This window comes from Salmo trutta, chromosome 31, assembly GCF_901001165.1.
Source record: "Salmo trutta chromosome 31, fSalTru1.1, whole genome shotgun sequence".
Lineage (NCBI taxonomy): Eukaryota > Metazoa > Chordata > Actinopteri > Salmoniformes > Salmonidae > Salmo > Salmo trutta.
The window spans coordinates 33,687,388-33,699,596 of NC_042987.1; the positions used below are offsets into that span (position 1 = coordinate 33,687,388).

Here is a 12,209-nt window from a genome sequence, read left to right on the forward strand (position 1 = left end):
ACTAGATCAGATACCACCCAAAAACATTAATCCTGCCTGGATACCAGATTCTTATGTTTCAAATTGAACAGATAGACAGACACACAATACCTCTTTACCAGCCCCAACCATAAGAATACAATACAGAATATGTAAATTGCATATATTACAAAATCTCTCAAAAGTATTATTAATATAGCTACTATTGTAATTAGTATTCTGTTCCCATGATATTGCAGTGTGTTATCCCCAAAATATATTTTGTATAATAATGCTCTATCTATACCACTCATTACACAAACACTGGAATCAATGCCAACCAATTACATATTTTTTGTAATGTACTCCATGTTCTCCATTGAGTGTCATTAAAAGATGCAGTAATGATCACAATGAACTGCAAACAGAGTTTGCTGAGTTTGCTGTAGGTTTTTTATTTATGCACTTTCTTGCACTATGATTTTTTTGGCCACTAATGATGTTTTAATAAACATCTTTATTTTGCATTCAAGCCTCAGTTTTGCATTTTTGACATGGGGCTAGCTTTTTTTGACATGGGGCTAACTAATTTAACAGCTATAACTAATTTGATAATAATCCCAAAAATGTATGAGTGGTAAAACAGGGCATTTTGACATGAGAAAAATAGGAGTCTGTTTGAGGTTAGAAATTATATCATAAAACTGATATATATGTTGTCATGGCAAAGGTACTCCTGCATCCTTGCTATCTAAGATCCTTGGGACGTCCCTACCCCATTGTGGTTGACATTTAAAATGGTTAAGGTTAGGGTTAGGTAAGGGTTATGGTAGGATTAGGGTTAGGATTTAGGGTAGGGACATCCCCAGGAATCCAGATAGCACTGACCATTACATTTTCCATTCCCTAAATTTTGACATGATGAGGACGCCGTAGCAACCGAAGCACATGCAATTTGTGCTGTAGTATCATTCCGTTATAAAATATAGTCTAAATATTTTTTTTTTATCTTTATAGAATGAAACTTCACACTATTAACACATAAAACATAATTATTTGTATATTAAAAAATATTGTGTTGTTGTGTTGAGAAAGTCGTGTCGAATAAATATAATTTTTACATTTCAGTGAAAATAGTCCGGCTATATAAAAGCGCTTGTCCTCCTCCACGTAGACCTTTCCAGTCGCATGTAGAAGTTGGAGACGGATCATGTCTGGCGACTCTCCTGATTACAACAGGTAAAACAAAAAAAAGAAGCATTTTCATTTACAATTATAGTCACAAATTAAAAGTACATGTATTTATAGATATGCGTTTTCCATGCATCTTGCAGATATTCAGAGGAAACTAGCTGGTTTACGCCGGACCCATTGGCATTAATTTAGGTAACGTTAACTAGCTAATGTTAACTACTTTAAATATCTGCGAAGATGGCAGGGCACATCCGACTCGTAGTATGCAAATAAAAGCAGTGGACTATAGTAGTTACCAAGACATAATTTGTACATTTAACTGATGTAATCAGACTTTTGACTACTTTGTTATTAATGTGTCATCCATGGCCTAGTTCCAGCTTGCTCGGCTAAACTAACGTTAACTTGCGACGCACTGAGTTGGCTTGCCGCAGAATTAAAATACACACTATGGAAATAAACTATTAGCGAATAATGTGAGTTCATCTCGTCGAATTTCGGGGTCATGTCAGCCTCAACCGAGATTACCGTACGAGACACGTGCGCGCCCAACCAACAGTTGGTGAAATTGGGACAGCACAGGCCTAGCTCGATAAGTAACATGTCATTTAGAGTTTTTGGACGACTTGTTAAATATTGACATCCCATCTTTCGGAACTGAAACTAATTATCTATATAGACAACTTTTTTACATTTTACTGTATCACACGTTTTCTACCTTCGCACATGGCTGACTTGGATTTTCCTGTAATTGATTCAACCGTCGCCCAATAACCATATTTAATGAATTGTTTTTGGTTGCGCTGTTTTTCCATGTCTGACGCTGACCCTTATTTCTCCAATAGCTCAAGAGATCTGAACATGATGGTGGAGCCTGATGTTTCAGAGGTATTTTCAACTCAACTCTAAATGCTTAATTAGTTTAAGAGTTCTCATTGGAGTAGTCCATCTATGTATGCATAGGTCAACCTCAGACCAAGAGCTTTTTGCGTGCCACTTGTTATAGTGGATTTCAGTTATTTTCAGTAGCGAGTGAAATGATGGCATTTCATCTTTCGGGACAGACCTGATAATGGTGACAACTTTTAATACTGATCACTCAAGCTTAGGCCTGCAGTAACTCGATGTCATCTCAAACACTTGTCATTGAAACAATGTGTAAACAGAATACTCTTATTGTGCAGAGCAACTGGAACAAGATTACGGACAACTTCAATGACATGGTCCAGAAGGAGACATTCCTTAGGGGTATCTATGCGTTTGGTTTTGAGATGCCATCAGCCATTCAAGAGGGCAGTCATTCCTTGTATTAAAGGTATGCAAATCAATGGCTTGTTAGCAATAAATGCAACAATTTGAAAGATTTTATTAAGTTATAGTTCATAGAAGTAAATTATATATTTTTTAAATTAATTAGGCCCTAATCTATGGATTTCACATGACTGGGCAGGAGTGTAGCCATGGGTGGAAGGGCATAGGCCCACTCACTTGGGAACCAGGCCCAGCCCACAAGGGCTTTATTACAGACAGAAATACCCACCAGTGAGAGCTGGATGTGGGGGTCCTAGACTGGTTTAGCTGCATGTGGTCTGCAGTTGTGGGTGGTTGTACATAGTGACAAATTTCTCTAAAACGCTTATGGTAATTGAATGTTAATTTTTCTATCTGGCGACATCTCTGGTTGATGATCTTGCAGTCAGCATGCTAATTGCACACTCAATTTGAGATGTCTGCCACTATGACAACTGCTCATTTGTGGCCTTTTATTGTCCTTGGCACAAGGTACAGCTGTAATTATCATGCTGTTTAATTAGCTTCTTGATATGCCTCACCTGTCTGGGCTGTCTTGGGAAAGTAGAAATGCTGACTAATGGTGATATAAACAAATTTATGCCCAAAATTTGAGCAAAAGGTGTTTTGTCTATGGATATTTTCTGTAATCTTTTTATTTCATCTCATGAAACATGGGAACAACTTAACATGTGTTTATATTTTGGTTCAGTATAATTGCAAGTTGAACTTTCTTGAGCGACAAGATGCCATACCATCTTTTGGGATTGACAGCAATGGAGACCAACTTTTTAGTATTACTGATCAATTGTCACTGGGCAAAGCGGGACTAAATTTAAATTCTGATCATAAAACCCTTTTTCTGTTCACAGGCTGTGACGTCATCGCCCAGTCAGGCACGGGCAAGATGGCCACGTTTGCCATCTCTATCCTGTAGAAAGGGACCCACCAGGGAGCTGGCTCAGCAGGTATGCTGTACCTGAGGTCAAGAAACTTGCGTGTATCAGACCGAGGGGGCATATTTGGACAATCTCAAACTAAAAAGGTATTTTTCCCCAAATTTCTTCATGCAAAATCAGCTAATTGGGTTAAAGGAGGTGGATCTCTTTTAGGATTGGTGTAGTCCGTCCATGACTGCATTGGTCTGAAAGTTGACCTGACTACTTGGCAGGGGCTTTCTGTTCTGTAACAAGTGAGTGAAATGATGGCATTTCATCTTTCGGGACAGACCTGATAATGGTGACAACCTGTTATACTGATCACTCAAACTTGAGTGCTGTATAATACATTGGTGCCAAGAGCAAATCGACATGATATATTTGTTTGATCTGTTTTCTTAGATCCAGAAGGGGACTTATGGGGGCTGCCTGCAATGCCTAAATTGGGGCACTAATGTCCACAACGAGATGCAGAAGCTGCAGGCTGAGTCCCCCCCCACACTGTGGTAGGAACTCCAGGCCGGGTGTTTGAAATGCTTAACAGGCGATATCAGTAAGTATCTGACTGACTTGTGTTCAAATGAAATTGTATTTGTCACATGTGCCGAATGCAACAAGTATAGGCCTTACTGTCAAATGCTTGCCTATACGCTTTTAGCCAATAATGCAGAGGTAAATTAATACAATTTTTCTATAGATCATATCCATATCTATAACTTGTCCATTGGCATGCTTTAGATATCTTAGTTTGGCTTGACCACAGTGCAGATTTTAAGTTGTGCCCTCTATTACTTAAAGCTCCAAAAAGCATCAAGATGTTTGTCCTGGAAGAAGCTGAGATGCTTAGTCATGGCTTCAAGGATCCAATATGAGATCGTCCAGACACTGAGCACACGTTCAAGTAGGCCTCTTTTGTATATTGCCCATTTTACTTGTAAATATGTATTGAGTTCCAGATTCAATTCTAGAGCCTTGCTGTAGAAAATTAAAGTTCATCCTTGTTGCCACAAGGCAATCGTTATGGACTTGTCTCTGCCCCAGTCACCCAACTTCCATATAAAAGAACTGTGCTAAAATTGCAGAATCCAGGTAACACTTGGTTTAGGCAATAATGCTAGCAGAGTATTGTGTGGAAGGAGAGCATTTTGCATTGTGCCGGAAAAGAGTTGTGGCCGAACCTCTTTCTTAATGTTCGTTGACCTCCTGTCTCGAGGCCCAGTGCAACAATTAATCAGTGACTTTAGATGAGTGCATTTCCTTTAGTTGTGATTTTTTTACTAGTGTTTCTTCTAATGCTGCGCAGGTTGTCCTGTCAGCCACCATGCCTACTGGTGTGTTGGAGGTGACCAGGAAGGTCATGCAAGAGCCCATTCACATTCTGGTGAAAAAAGAAGAGCTTACCCTAGCGGGTGTTGAGCAGTTCTACAGCAATGTAGAACGAGAGGTGGGTAGTGTTGAGAAGGAAGACTGGCTGCAACAAAGGGGATCCTTAATAAATACAAATATATCCATTTGTTAATTTTGAGTTTCTGTAGTCAATGTGTATAGTGTTTCCCTTCTTTTTAAAGCACCCTGCTAAAATTGTGGGGGCGATGCCTTCGGGCTTGGCTCTTGCGGTCATGTAAGCATGGGTACACCAAGGAAGGACAGTAAAGCCAGGGTTGAAATGAGGCTTGGGCGGACCTCTTTCTTAATGTCCAGTGTCCTTTGTCTCAAGATTCTGCGCTACAATATTTCTGGTAATTTTCCATTTAGAAGTTGTGTATGTTGTAAGGCTTGTCTGGTCGGTGAATTAAGTTCCCCTCATATTTCTTCCAGGGGTGGAAGTTGGACACATTGTGCGACCTGTACGAGACGCTAACAATCACTCGAGTCATCTTCCTCAATACCAGGAGGAAGGTCGACTGGCTGACCGAGAAGATGAACTCAAGGGACTTACCAATCTCTGGTAAGGCCGTCAAACATTGCTCCATGAATTATAATGTAATTGTTATCCCAAATGGTTTTTCTCTGCGACTGCCCTTTCATGGCTTAGCAGTAACACCTTTTGGGAGATGAAATGTCTGTTCTCCACCACGGGCTTCTCTCTCTGTAGGAATCTGTTACTTAATGTCAGACTACATTTACAATGAAATGTTTGGTTAATCTGATTAAGCTTCAACTTGAGTCTAACTGGTGTTTGCTTTGATATCCAGGCTCGAGGAATTGATGTGCAGCAGGGTTCCCTGGTCATCAACTATGACCTTCCTACAAAGAGAATTGTATTCACAGGTATGTCCAGTCCCTGCCTAACTGGAAGATGTGCTTAGACTGTATTTGGAAAGCAGACCTGGACCTAAAGATTGTTCCTCCTCCCCATTTCTCCAGAGTTGGTCGTGGTGGCCGTTTTGGCAGAGGTGTGGCTATAAACTTTGACAGAGGACAAGTGAATTCTTCGTGACATCGAGCTGTTTTACAATACATCAGTGGATGGGATGCCTTTGAACGTGGCTGACCTGATTTGAACCTGGGTGTTGAGGATTTTGAAGCATTGCTAGCTGTCTTACACTCGTTAGTCATTTGAGGAAAACTTCTCAATGCTTTCCTTGAGTCAGACTTGTGATATCTGTAAGATATGGTGGTCTCATGGACAGTTATAGATTCTAACCGTGAGTTTGCTGGTTGAAACCACAAGCTGTGGAGACTAAACAGTATGTTCTTACCAGTAATTTATTTCCTTGTACAATTAAGGTGTGGATTTTCTTTACCGTAAGTGTGGTATTATGTTATGCTAACATGTGCTGTGTAATAAGTCTGCTTCAATGTTATTCATTTGGCTCACCTGGATTTTTTTTATTTATTTTGACTTAATTTAAGTGTACCACATACGCTTCGTCAAATCCTCAGTTTAACTATTTTGTGTAATGTGTTTGTCCTAATCTCAACTTTGAAGTGTAGCCATTTCCCTACAACTGAATGTCTTAATAAAACAACCTTGTTGTACTAAATGATGTATGGTGAATAACCTACTTGTTACATAGCCTTTGACACAATTGCATGTTATTTGAGCCTTCTAAACCAGTGGTTCACACACTTTTACTTGGGGGCCCTCAACAGGCTAGAGCTGGCTCTGTCTGGATGTGAGTTTGTAGCCCCACCCCCATCACTAGTGTATATGATACTAACTGTCCAATAACATTTTTTTGTGAAATGTTTCCCGTGGTCACATCTGCAGCCCTGTAAATCAAGGTTTCCCAAACTCTTAGAGGTCCCCTCCTGGGTGCATGTTTTGGTTTGCAAATTGTATTTGTCATATGTGCTGAATACAAAAGGTGTGGATCTAACTGAAATGCTTACTTGCAAGCCCTTTAACAAACAACACAGTTTTAAGGAAAGTATTTACTAAAGTATGACAATTGATACTTTCCCCTGGTGCTGCCCCTCAATCTACACAGCATAATGACAAAGCAAAAACAGGTTGACATTTTTGCTAATTTAAAAAAAAACACTTGCATAAGTATTCAGACCCTTTGCTCAGTACTATGTACTTAGTCAATGTGTGGGGGTACACAGCTGAAAATAACTAGTGGAGGTGCAGGCTAATGACTTGTGGTGGTTTTAGCATGTAAATCTTTGTGGCGCAAACTCGCACTTAAAAAGATGCATGTCAGCAAAGCTACACAAGACATTAATTGCACAAACGGTGCATAAACTGTTAGGGCCTACAACAGCAGAGCTTTTCACAATGGAGTGAACCCTTGTGACTTATCCCTACTCGTCATCCCTACTGCCTCTGATCTGGCTGACTCACCAAACCCATGCTTTGTCAGTTGGAGAATTGTGGCTTTCTATGCAGATTAAATCAAATTTTATTTGTCGCTTTTTGAATACTTACAGTGAAATGCTTGTTTACAAGCCCTTAACCAATGATGCAATTTTAATAAACGTATGAGTAAAGAAAAACATAAATAGCAGCAGTAAATAAGAACAGCGGGGCTATATACAGGGGTACTGGTACACAGTCCTCTCAAGCTCTGTCAGGTTGGATGGGGAGTTTGCTGCACAGCTATTTTCAGGTCTCCAGAGATGTTCAAATCCATGCTCTGGCTGGGCTGCTCAAGGACATTTAGGGAGGGCTGGGCTACTCAAGGGCCACTCGAGATTTGAGCTGGGCCACACAAGGAGACTTGTCCCAAAGCCACTCCTGTGTTGTCTTGGCTGTGTGCTTAGGGTCATTGTCCTGTTAGGTGAACCTTTACCCCAGTCTGAGGTTATGAGCACTGGAGCAGGTTTTCAAGGATCTGTCTGTACTTTGTTCCGTTCATCTCCCTCGATCCTGACTAGTCTTCCAGTCCCTGCTGCTGGAAACATCTCCACAGCATGATGCTGCCACCACCATGCTTCACCTTAAGGATGGTGCATGGTTTCTTCCAGATGTGATGCTTGGCATTCAGGCCAAAGAGTTCAAACCTGGTTAAATCAGACCAGAGAGTTTTGTTTCTCATGGTCTGAGAGTCTTTAGGTGCCTTTTTAACTCCAAGCGGGTTGTCCTGCCTTTTACTGGGTGGCTTCTGTCTGGCCTGATTGGTGGAATTCCATTTTAATCCCACTTTATAACACAACAAAATGTGGAAAAAGTCTATGGGTGTGAATACTTTTCTGAAAGCACTGTACAGATCACAATAGTACTGTTTCTGTTTATAGCAATAAAGCAGGAAAGTTTGTATGGCCTTTAGTTTAATCTGTTGAATTTAGCTATATAAATTCTCTATCTCTGTGCCTCTGTGTAAATTGGAGGCAGGCAGGTTAGTTATAATTATAGTCTGCCTCAGGGGCACTGAGCACCTCAGTGAATGTGTAATTGTCTATGATATGGTAAATGCATGTATTTTTAGCACATCAACTTTGTTCTTTGACTCCCACGTTCACAGAAGTCAATGCAATTATGCTGGCAGGACCGCATTGGGAGGGTAGAGAGAAGAAAAAATAAACTAATTGGACATTTGGATAGAGATTGGCTGATTCCACCTGGACCAGTTCTCCTGCATTGTTAAATGTTTTTCGGATTGAGAAACTGGTCTTCCAAAGGACTGGAGAAAAACTGGTTGACCATTGTAAAGCTCCAATAATAAGTGATGCAAACAAGAAAATGGAATATATTTGGGTAGTTGTGTCACTGAACAGGACCTTTCAATGGCAAAATGAAAGTTACAGGTGCACTGCAGTAGTAGCTATGAATTGTGGGAGGTAGGTTGTTGAACCATGTTTTGGGCCCCTCTTAATCATTTGTGTGAATTCTCGTTGTGCAGTTGCCTTGGAAACAGGCCAGATGTTTGGAGAACGGCTAATCCCAAAGATATTCCTACGCACCTCTTTCAGAACAAGTCGTGGGCCATTATACTAAGAAAACGCAGAAATAGGAGAAAGGCCCACGAGAAAATATGCCCAAAACAGAAAGAAAGGGGGATTTTTTGGGGTCTGTGATTTTGGGATATCTTTCCCCTATTGAACTTGACATTTTAAAGTTAAGGTTAGTGTTTAGGATAGGGACGTCCCAAGTATCCTTCATAGCACCGACCAATTTATTTGGTTTTGAACGATTCTACCAATTCTTATCTTACTTTATGCAACAGATCAGAAATGTACTTCCTCAAAACTAGTTTTGACGGTCATTATGGAGACAGAAAAGTCCCAAGTTTTAAAGTTTTACATCAACAACAATAGAGCTATAGTTTTGAGGCTACTGTCTCTGAGGCATGCATGACAACATGCTGTAGCAATGGGCTAGATTACTCTCCCCCACAAGTCTTTGAGTCAGCCTGATCTAGAAAGACAAAAACATTTGAAGTTGATACACTACATGACCAAAAGTATGTGGACACCTGCTCATCGAACATCTAATTCCAAAATCATGGCCATTAATATGGAGTTGGTCCCCCCCCTTTGCTGCTATAACAGCCTCCACTCTTCTGGGAAGGCTTTCCACTAGATGTTGGAACATTTCTGCTGGGACTTGCTTCAATTCAGCCATAAGAGTATTAGTCAGGTTAGGCACTGATGTGGGCAATTAGGCCTGGCTCGCTCGCAGTCGGCATTCCAATTCATCCCAAAGGTGTTCGATGGGGTTGAGGTCAGGGCTCTGTGCAGGTTTTTCCACACCGATCTCAACAAACCATTTATGTATGGACTTGCTTTGTGCACGGGGCATTGTCATGCTAAAACAGGAAAAGGCCTTCCCCCAAACTGTTGCCAAAAAGTTGGAAGCACATAATTTCCAGCCGGTCGATCGAGACTGGTCGATCTTCAAGGCATTCCTAGTCGATCACCAAATATTTCTGTAAAAAAAAAAAAAAACGATAAAGGCTTGCATTCCTTTTTTAAAATCTCGTTGAGCTGTTGCCGGTAGGTGCACTAGATTCAAAAGTCCTGCGCACAGGGTAAGCAAAGTGTTCCCATGAGACAAACTCCGCCTACCCGGCGGACCGGCAAATCTGTGACTAAATCGAGTACACCTACTGCGCTGCCCAATCAGATAGCTCAAATCACCGTGGCTCCAGAGCTTCCATGACCCTGGCCACAGCCAAGTTTAATAGGTTACGTAAGATTGAATAACTTTTAAAACAATGACCACGGAGAGACTGTCAATGAATACAGCAAAGAGCTGCTGTTTTTCTGAGTGACTTCATGGTTAAGTTTATATTCAGCACTGTCACTGTTTTTATTCAACACTATTACAAAACTCGCTTCTCCATACTTCCGCTCGGGCTGCAGCTGCAATGAATGAGTAGCCAAGTATCGATAGCCCTGCGTTATAATATATAATATGGTCTGATTAACAATATTGGCAGGCCAATCATATAGCCAATATGCTGTGATAATGTATTAGGCCTACTGCCCAAACCTCATTCCTACAAAACTGTTTGTAGGAATGAGAATCAGAGCAGTAGATCTCAGCTTGCTTTTTGACTGCGAAAGTGATCTTGACTCAGAAAAGGTTGGTGACCACTGATCTAGAATGTCATTGTATGCTGTAGCTTTAAGATTTCCCTTCACTGAAACAAAGGGGCCTAGAGCCCAAACCATGAAAAACAGCCCCAGACCATTATTCCTGCTCCACCAAACGTTACAGTTGGCACTATGCATTGGGGCAGGTAGCGTTCTCTGCCCAGAGTCCAATGGCGGTGAGCTTTACACCATTCCAACCGATGCTTGGCATTGTTCATGGTGATCTTAGGCTTGTGTGCTGCTCAGCCACGGAAACCCATTTCATGAAGCTCTGTTCTTCTGTTCATGTTGCTTCTAGAGGTCATTTAGAACTCGGTAGTGAGTGTTGCAACCGAGGACAGATGATTTTTACGTGTTTCAGCACTCTGCGGTCCCGTTCTGGGAGCTTGTATGGCTTACCATTTTGTATATATAGTGTATATAGACACTGGCAAGGAGGCATTTATTTGCTTAATATTCTCATCTTGCCCTCAATAGTTCATAGTTATAATGATTACAATTATTTAATTTACAGGCTTATGTTTCATTGTATTAAATATTTCTACAGACGTACATCCTGGAAGAACCTCCACCGGCTTGTATAGCCATCATGCAGAATGTCCACAGGAACACAACCCAGAGCTTTGTGGTGAGGCTTGTGTGTCACTCTCATCTAACCCACTCCCCCACCCGCTGCTCAACATACAGTTGCTATGGTGAAGAGAGAGAACCCATGAAAGGGCTTGGATATGTTCTGTGGTACAACAACCTTTCTCTGAGATGAATTTGTTTCACAGTTAGTCTATATCACCTCATTGTTTGTTTCTTATTTGCTTTGCGACAGGTTGAAAAGGCTTCCTATATGCTTTGGTTAGGGTTTCCAAATGTAATACAAAGAAATTGCTTGAAACAAGCTGTATATTTCCCACCTGCATCCTCCTTTAATTTACAGAACAATTCATTAATGTTCATTAATGATAAGAGATCAGCTGATATGCATTATACTTCAAATCTCTGTGGAATTTTCCACCTCGTAACAGACCCTTTTGGCACTCACACATGATAACCCATCCCTGTCATGTAGTCTGGGTATGCCAACCATGGGTACAGTATGTCACTAGTCACCACTAATACAGTGAGGGAAAAAAGTATTTGATCCCCTGCTGATTTTGTACGTTTGCCAACTGACAAAGAAATGATCAGTCTATAATTTTAATGTTAGGTTTATTTGAACAGTGAGAGACAGGATAACAACAAAACAATCCAGAAAAACGCATGTCAAAAATGTTATAAATTGATTTGCATTTTAATGAGGGAAATAAGTATTTGACCCCCTCTCAATCAGAAAGATTTCTGGCTCCCAGGTGTGTTTTATACAGGTAACGAGCTGAGATTAGGAGCACACTCTTAAAGGGAGTGCTCCTAATCTCAGTTTTTTACCTGTATAAAAGACACCTGTCCACAGAAGCAATCCATCAATCAGATTCCAAACTCTCCATCATGGCCAAGACCAAAGAGCTCTCCAAGGATGTCAGGGACAAGATTGTAGACCTACACAAGGCTGGAATGGGCTACAAGACCATCGCCAAGCAGCTTGGTGAGAAGGTGGCAACAGTTGGTGCGATTATTCGCAAATGGAAGAAACACAAAAGAACTGTCAATCTCCCTCGGCCTGGGGCTCCATGCAAGATCTCACCTCGTGGAGTTGCAATGATCATGAGAACGGTGAGGAATCAGCCCAGAACTACACGGGAGGATCTTGTCAATGATCTCAAGGCAGCTGGGACCATAGTCACCAAGAAAACAATTGGTAACACACTACGCCGTGAAGGACTGAAATCCTGCAGCGCCCGCAAGGTCCCCCTG

The 12,209-nt window shown here is 41.1% G+C and overlaps 5 non-coding genes and 1 pseudogene across 5 annotated transcripts; all 6 read left to right on the top strand.

The window, feature by feature from the left end:
* The first annotated feature begins 1,010 nt into the window (after positions 1-1,010).
* LOC115170059 (eukaryotic initiation factor 4A-II-like) lies at positions 1,011-6,367 on the top strand (annotated as a pseudogene).
* Positions 2,183-2,253, top strand: LOC115170305 (small nucleolar RNA SNORD2). Its single transcript, XR_003871048.1, has one exon. It is a non-coding gene; the product is annotated as a small nucleolar RNA SNORD2 (small nucleolar RNA).
* LOC115170308 (small nucleolar RNA SNORD2) lies at positions 3,179-3,252 on the top strand. The gene has a single exon (XR_003871050.1). It is a non-coding gene; the product is annotated as a small nucleolar RNA SNORD2 (small nucleolar RNA).
* Positions 3,637-3,707, top strand: LOC115170307 (small nucleolar RNA SNORD2). The gene has a single exon (XR_003871049.1). It is a non-coding gene; the product is annotated as a small nucleolar RNA SNORD2 (small nucleolar RNA).
* LOC115170302 (small nucleolar RNA SNORA81) lies at positions 4,429-4,609 on the top strand. The gene has a single exon (XR_003871045.1). It is a non-coding gene; the product is annotated as a small nucleolar RNA SNORA81 (small nucleolar RNA).
* LOC115170303 (small nucleolar RNA SNORA81) lies at positions 4,934-5,113 on the top strand. The gene has a single exon (XR_003871046.1). It is a non-coding gene; the product is annotated as a small nucleolar RNA SNORA81 (small nucleolar RNA).
* Positions 6,368-12,209: the final 5,842 nt, after the last annotated feature.